We start from the raw sequence: 6,962 nt of genomic DNA on the forward strand, positions 1-6,962 counted from the left end.
CATGTATGTCATTGCCTCTATTTTTGTATAAATTTCCTGGGTTTTTTTTGTTTTTTGTTTTTTTTTGTTGTTGTTTTTTTTACTGCATTGCAAACAGGTCTTCTCAGTTTGAAAAGAACGACTCTCCCTAACCCTGACATTCATTAAACTCCCTGAAGGAACACAGATAAATCAATATTTACACCATTTTGTTGATCACATTGTTCTTTTGAAATTTGAATGGAATACAACATTCTTTTCATATCCCCAGGAGGTATGTGATCAACAGTGTGTTATTAATGTTACCTAATCGCATTGCCATTACAGGAACAGTTAACTATTTCGAAAACTCATTAGACAGGCACTGCAAGGATTGTAACTTCCAGATAAATTTTTCAGAAGCTAGCCATAACATCAGCAAATGTGTGCCTAGAATACTATTAAAAATTATATAAAATAATAAAAGAACAAACTTTTTCTACATATTTAGGTAAAAGGCTGAAGAACCCTCCAAGCCAACTCATGATATGTTCTCTGTGTGTTCTCGTTGTGCAGTCTTCATTTTACAATCGTCTTGAAGATGTGGGGTTGAAACGTATTCATGTTTTGTGTTATATTTTTTAAACTGTCAATACACAGTCATTGAACCAAGAAGTGGAGGTAGGTAACCCAAGTAGGTAACCCATAGCTCTTGCCAGCTTGATGCACGCACTTGACCATTTTGTGTTCTATTTTTTTAAACTGTCAATACGCAGTCATTGAACCAAGAAGTGGAGGTAGGTAACCCATAGCTCTTGCCAGCTTGATGCACGCACTTGACCATATGATGGTCATCCCAGGTTCCCACACATCCAGGAAACTTGAAAAGTGGAAAGGATTTAACGAGTGCTGGGAAAACAGCAAAAACTTTTTGAAAAGTTCTGGGTTTTTCAAAAGTTACCGATTCTAATCTTGCTTTGGAGTCAGCAAAAATCTTACCTTTTTTCTGGAAAAACACGAGTGGGAGAAAAGGAAAATGCAAGCACTTGCTGACCACACTGAAAGTGCAATTGGAGACATCACAAAGCTTGCTATCACTTTCCTATCATGCATGATAACTTGTAATATGTTTAATAGTGGCATCTGCCATACCATACACCGACAGTATCATCACAGTTAGAAATGTTAGCACATTATTTACGTTACAAGCAAGGCCCAGGAAAAGTGGTGAATATTTTTTGTGTTTTTTGTTGTTGCTTTTTTCTCCAGAAAAACCTGTGGGAACCCAGATCACTCAATATTCTTGTCAACAGCACTCTCACTTTCATGGTTACAAGTGATTCACAACACTCGTCACAAATACACAACCTCACCTGGACCACTACAGAGAGGGCAAACACACTTTGACAGGAAATCTCAAACACATAACACGTGAAAACAAACATATGAACAAAAAAACAAAAAGAAAAAAAAATGACAGAACAACTGGAAGAGAGAACGAAAATATTTAAACACAAGAATATGAACAGATAAATGAAAACATACACACCAGCCAGCAAGCAGATACAACAATAACATAATGGCATATGGGTATCCATCCATTCCACACTGTTATGACAACTGATAAGCAACAGGGAGGAGTCAATCATTGTGTGTTCCATGCCCCACCTGCAATCATGCATGTGGACTTTGGGATCAGGATATCCACCGATGGCTTTGACCAGTGGTCAAGACAACGTATCATCAACCCCTGTTCTTGAGAGACAACCATGATGATGATGATATGGGTTCTAATACAGCGCCCATCTTCACTAACAAGGTCTAAGCGCTTCACAGACACAGTCAGTCGCACAACAGTCTGCGTACCTGGGCAGAGCTAAGAGCTGCCTTCAGGCGTTCATCATTCGTGATAACAAACACACATAACTTATTTCATTGGCTTCCAAGTCACACCGCACCGTCACGGGTCGATTCCTATAACCCACTGGTGAACACAACACAACAGCCACTATTTTCTTTCAGCTCTAGGGAAGCAGTCAGCACATACACACACGTGCGCGCGCGTGTACAAAGGCCAGTTGTACACTGACGATTGAAAACATAATTACTGTAGGAAAACATTCATTGAAATTTTAAGGGAAGCTAACTCTGGTATTTAAAAAAAAAGAAAGCCCAATCTGTTCTGAATCTGGATCTGGTAGTATACGTCGCAGACGCTACTTCTGGCGATATAGACGCGACGGAACTAGGAGGACGCATGTACCTAGTAGAAAGAAAAATAGTCTAAAAAGACCTAAGGAAAACTGTCTACCCTGGGTTAAGACCACCAAAATCCCCCGGTTCAGCCGGAAGGGGCCAAGCCCCACTTCCAGAAGCAAGACCTAAAAGACACACACACACACACACAACCGAACACCGGGTTAAAACATAGACTCACTTTGTTTACACAAGTGAGTCAAAAAAAAAAAGAAGATTTTTTCAAAGGGGGTGAGGGGTGGGGGGTGAAAAAAAAAAACAGCCCAAAGATGGTAACAGCTTGTTTTGTTTCGGGGTTTTTTTTTTCAGGAGGGGGGGTAACAAAAACAACAAAAATCAAATCAAGGATGATAACTGCCTGTTTTAACCCTCCACCCCCACCCCACACCTCCATTTTAAGGCGGGGAAAGTATTTGAGAGACGATGGAGGCTCAGTGTAAAATAATAATAATTAAAAAAAAAAAATAAGAGAGAGAGAGAGAGAATAAAAGAAAACTGCCTGTTTTTGTTCCCACCTTGTTCCTAAAATACTGACATGGCCGTACGTTGCCCGCCGTCAGTGAGGGCACAAGCCACATGATGGGGAAATCACTGAGACACTGACTGACTGCATTCTGTTGACAAGCCCTGACTGAGTCCCCCCAGCCGGGCTGGCACTGTGACCCCCTGGTGAGGCACACACAAGGGGGTTTCAGTTCCACTAAAGGCCGGGAGACTGAGACTGAGCAGACTTGCAATCGCGGCGTTTAACCCCCTCACCGCCCAGCCTGTTGACTGACGCCAAAAGAGCTCGCCAACCGCGCCACGACTGCGGCACGGGCTCCGAATGACACTTTTACCCATTTTAAACTGTGACTAATTGATTTAATACCGTGGCGCATTTGCCGTCATTATCTTGGCTTTTAGGATTGGGAGAGAGGGAGGGGGGGTTTGGGGGGGGGGGGGGTATGAGAGAGAAGATGGAGTGTGGGGGGAGGGGGGGGGGAGGAGGAGGGGTGTGTGGGGGGGGAGTTCGCGGCAGAACTGCGCGCGGCAACAATTAGCTGTTAGGAGAGAGAGAGAGAGAGAGTGTGTGTGTGTGTGTGTGTGTGTGTGTGTGTGTGTGTGTGTGAAGGAGAGAGAGAGAGAGAGAGAGAGAAGGTGTGGGGGGAGGAGGGGGAACCGGGGGCAGAGTGGAGGGGGCGCGGGGGATGAAAACAGCCGATGATGTTGGAAAATCAGTCAAGCGACAGCCTTGCTGGATGGTGATTACTCCATTTCCTGACTGATGTTGGTCATTAGGCAAGCGGCCTGCACTGAGGGAGCAGTGGGGCCGGATTGCAAGTGATTTATCTTTGAACAAAAACCCCATCCGTTCCTGCGTTGTACAGCTGGCGAGGGGAGCTAATTCGTTGGCGCGCAGCAAGGGGAAGGCCACTGTGGGTCAGGGCTGAACATCAGTCGTGCTGTCAACACCCACCCCGAGTCAGGTTTCGCCTTTTAACCAGCCCCCCTCCCCTCCACTCCGCCCGCTCCACCCACCTCCACCCCCTCCAACACTTCATTTTGGGTTTTGGCTTCCACACCGATCGGCGACGGCCCTGGTTTACTGAACAGCTGCTGGCGCGTTTATCATTGACATCTTCTGATAAGCTGCAAAAACGTAAATACAAGGTTTGTTGTTGGACTGCAGGACAAAACATACGAAGAAAGACTGAAATTACTTAATTTTCCATCTTCGAAATTTCGTATAATTAGAGGGGATTTAATGCAAACATATAAGATACTTAATAATATTGATAGATTGGACAAAGAGGTTTAAAAAAAAACAACAACAAAAAAAAAACTTTCACTGACATAATAAGAAATGCCACTGACAAACTATTCATTAAGTATTCAAGAACTAAAATTCGAAAGAAAAAAAAAGTTTTAGCATCAGAAATGCACCCTGTTGGAATGCACTAGCCTAACTTTGTATGTTAAGAGAGCGAACAACTTGATGTTAACACTTTTGAAAATCTCTTACAACAGGTAAAAAGTATCAGTAAGCTGAAATTTATACATGATGAATGATAAAAGTTACTTCTGATAGTATTATTCCTGAGCAAATGCACTGGCAACTCCAATCGATGTTTTGTTAGACTGGGACCAAAAAAGAAAGAAAAAAGAAGAAGAAGAAGAAAAAAAAAAAGAGCCGCGAGGTTTATGGAAGTCCCAAGAATTGAACTGAACTGAACTTTATTACGTGGGAGAGAGAATAGTTCGGTTCAAATTGATATTTTATCCGTTTTCGGTTTCTGTCTCAAGGAAGCGTCAAAGCGTGCGCATCGGTAGATCTATACAGTACAGTCGGAACTGCGGGTACCGTGAATTAACGAACGAACGAACGAAGTTGTTTTGTTGGGTTTTTTTGTTTTTTGTTTTTTTTAGGGAAGTGGAATGAGCATACATGTGCTTTTTTTTTCATCCAGCCCTCAGGGCAAAGAGAAAATGAATAAAAGTATTCACAGAGTAATAAAGAAATGTTGAAGTAAGGACATGACAGTCACATACACATTTACACGAGCACATGTATACCCACATAATCCTGATACAAACTTCATATTACGAAGATGCAAATGACAAAACACACACACACACACACACACACACACACACACACACACACACACACACACACACACACACACACACACACACAAATGTAGGACAGTGATTGTGGTTGCTCAACTCCAGAAGAGTGATACCCCCGAAAAACTGTCGTCGCTCTTGCAAGAAACATCCAACTGCTGACATTCAAAATTGGATGACTCTAAATAAGTTACAGTTGAACGCGGACAAAACTGAAGCAATGATCACAGGAACTAAACAAAAACTCTCTTCCATCACACCTGACACAATCAAACTTGGCAGTACATCCATCCCTCTTTCCAGTTCAGTCAGGAACCTCGGCGCTGTCCTTGACAACAGACTGTCCATGCAAAAATTTATCGGTCAGACATGTCAATCCTTTTACTGTCAATTGCGGCGCATCAGTTCCATCCGGAAATATCTGTCTATTGACTCAACATGTAGACTTGTCGTTTCTCTCATTCTCTCTCGCCTTGACTACTGTAATTCTCTATTGTCTGGTTTGCCTGCTTCGTCCATTCAGTCCCTTCAGCGCATACAAAACTCTGCTGCCCGACTCGTCCTCAGAAAGAAAAGATCTGAGCACATCACTCCTCTTTTGCAACATTTCCACTGGCTCCCTGTCTCACACAGAATAAATTATAAGATCAGCACTCTATGTTATAAATGTAGTTCACAAATCAGCTCCTTTCTATCTCTGTGGCTGCCTTCACCTCTACACTCCATCTCGCTCACTACGATCAGCTTACGCATACCCAGATTCAAACTCTCGACTGTTGGCCGCCGTTCTTTCTCTGGACCTGGCAATTGGAATGAATTTCCTCTTTCGTTTCGTCAAATCTCCACACTCAGCTCTAAAACCCACCTCTTCCCAAAATAGCCTCCCTTCCCTGCCTCTTCCTTGTCTTCAGTTTCTCCAGTTTTAGAGTAATGCATGTGTGTGAGTGACTGGTGCGAAAGCGCTTTGGTTTGTCTATGCACAAGATTCAGCGCTATATAAATACCATTTCATTATCATTATTCTTATTGTATATATTAAGTATTGCATAAGAGCAGGCATGAAAAGGTGATAGAATTAAGAACATATTTTTGGAAAGAAAAAAAAAGATCATGAATGATGATGAGGATATGTATGCTGTTGCGATGGGGTCAGTCCATATTATATTTAGGACGACATGACAAAGTGTTGAAGTCAGTGGTGAACCGTTTGACGACCAGTTGGCGATCTGCCCGTGATGGTTGGGTGGTGTGGTCCAGGCGTTGGTCCTGGAAAGTGCCGTGCGTTTTTGCTTCCCTTATATCTTCGCGCCAACCAGAACCGAGAGATACAGACACCCGCGTCAACGTCCCAAAAGACGCGTTCGTGAAGTTCAGTGGTGGAGGACACACGACTCGCGTAGTCCCAGTCTTTCCATTTGAATCTGTCGTTCACGGCACTCAACTCAGGAGAGTAGGCTATCACGGTACTATGGGCCCTAATAACTAACCCACAATGATGGTTATATGCCTCTGATAGAGACCGAACACACCCTATGACTGAGTTGTGACTCAGTTTGATACACTTTTTCACGATGGCTGATAGGTTTTGTAGAAATAATCATGTCACAATGTCGTGATTTATTTGATACACTTTGCCACAATGGTTGATAGGTTTTGTAGAAATAATGTCACAATGTCGTGATTTATTTGATACACTTTGCCACAATGGTTGATAGGTTTTGTAGAAATAATCATGTCACAATGTCGTGATTTATTTGATACACTTTGTCACAATGGCTGATAGGTTTTGTAGAAATAATGTCATAATTTCGTGATTTATTTGATACACTTTGCCACAATGGCTGACAGGTTTTGTAGAAACAATGTCATAATTTCGTAATTTACTTTGGTTTCGCTGAATAGTGAGTGATATACTCACAATGACAAATATTTGTCAATTTTAATTCTCCGCCAACTCTTCGACCAGTAATTGTTTGAAGATTGACACGGCTTTTCAAAACCTTGTGACTCACTTTGAAGGTATAACCCACACCGCGGAACCGTTTCCGATTTTGAGGCCAGGCTGGTGTCCAAAATAAAAGAAAGATCTCATTCAGTCAGTCATAATATCTTGCGTTTCACACGCGAAGGGGGTTCAG

The sequence above is a fragment of the Babylonia areolata genome, chromosome 1 (assembly GCF_041734735.1).
Source record: "Babylonia areolata isolate BAREFJ2019XMU chromosome 1, ASM4173473v1, whole genome shotgun sequence".
Lineage (NCBI taxonomy): Eukaryota > Metazoa > Mollusca > Gastropoda > Neogastropoda > Buccinidae > Babylonia > Babylonia areolata.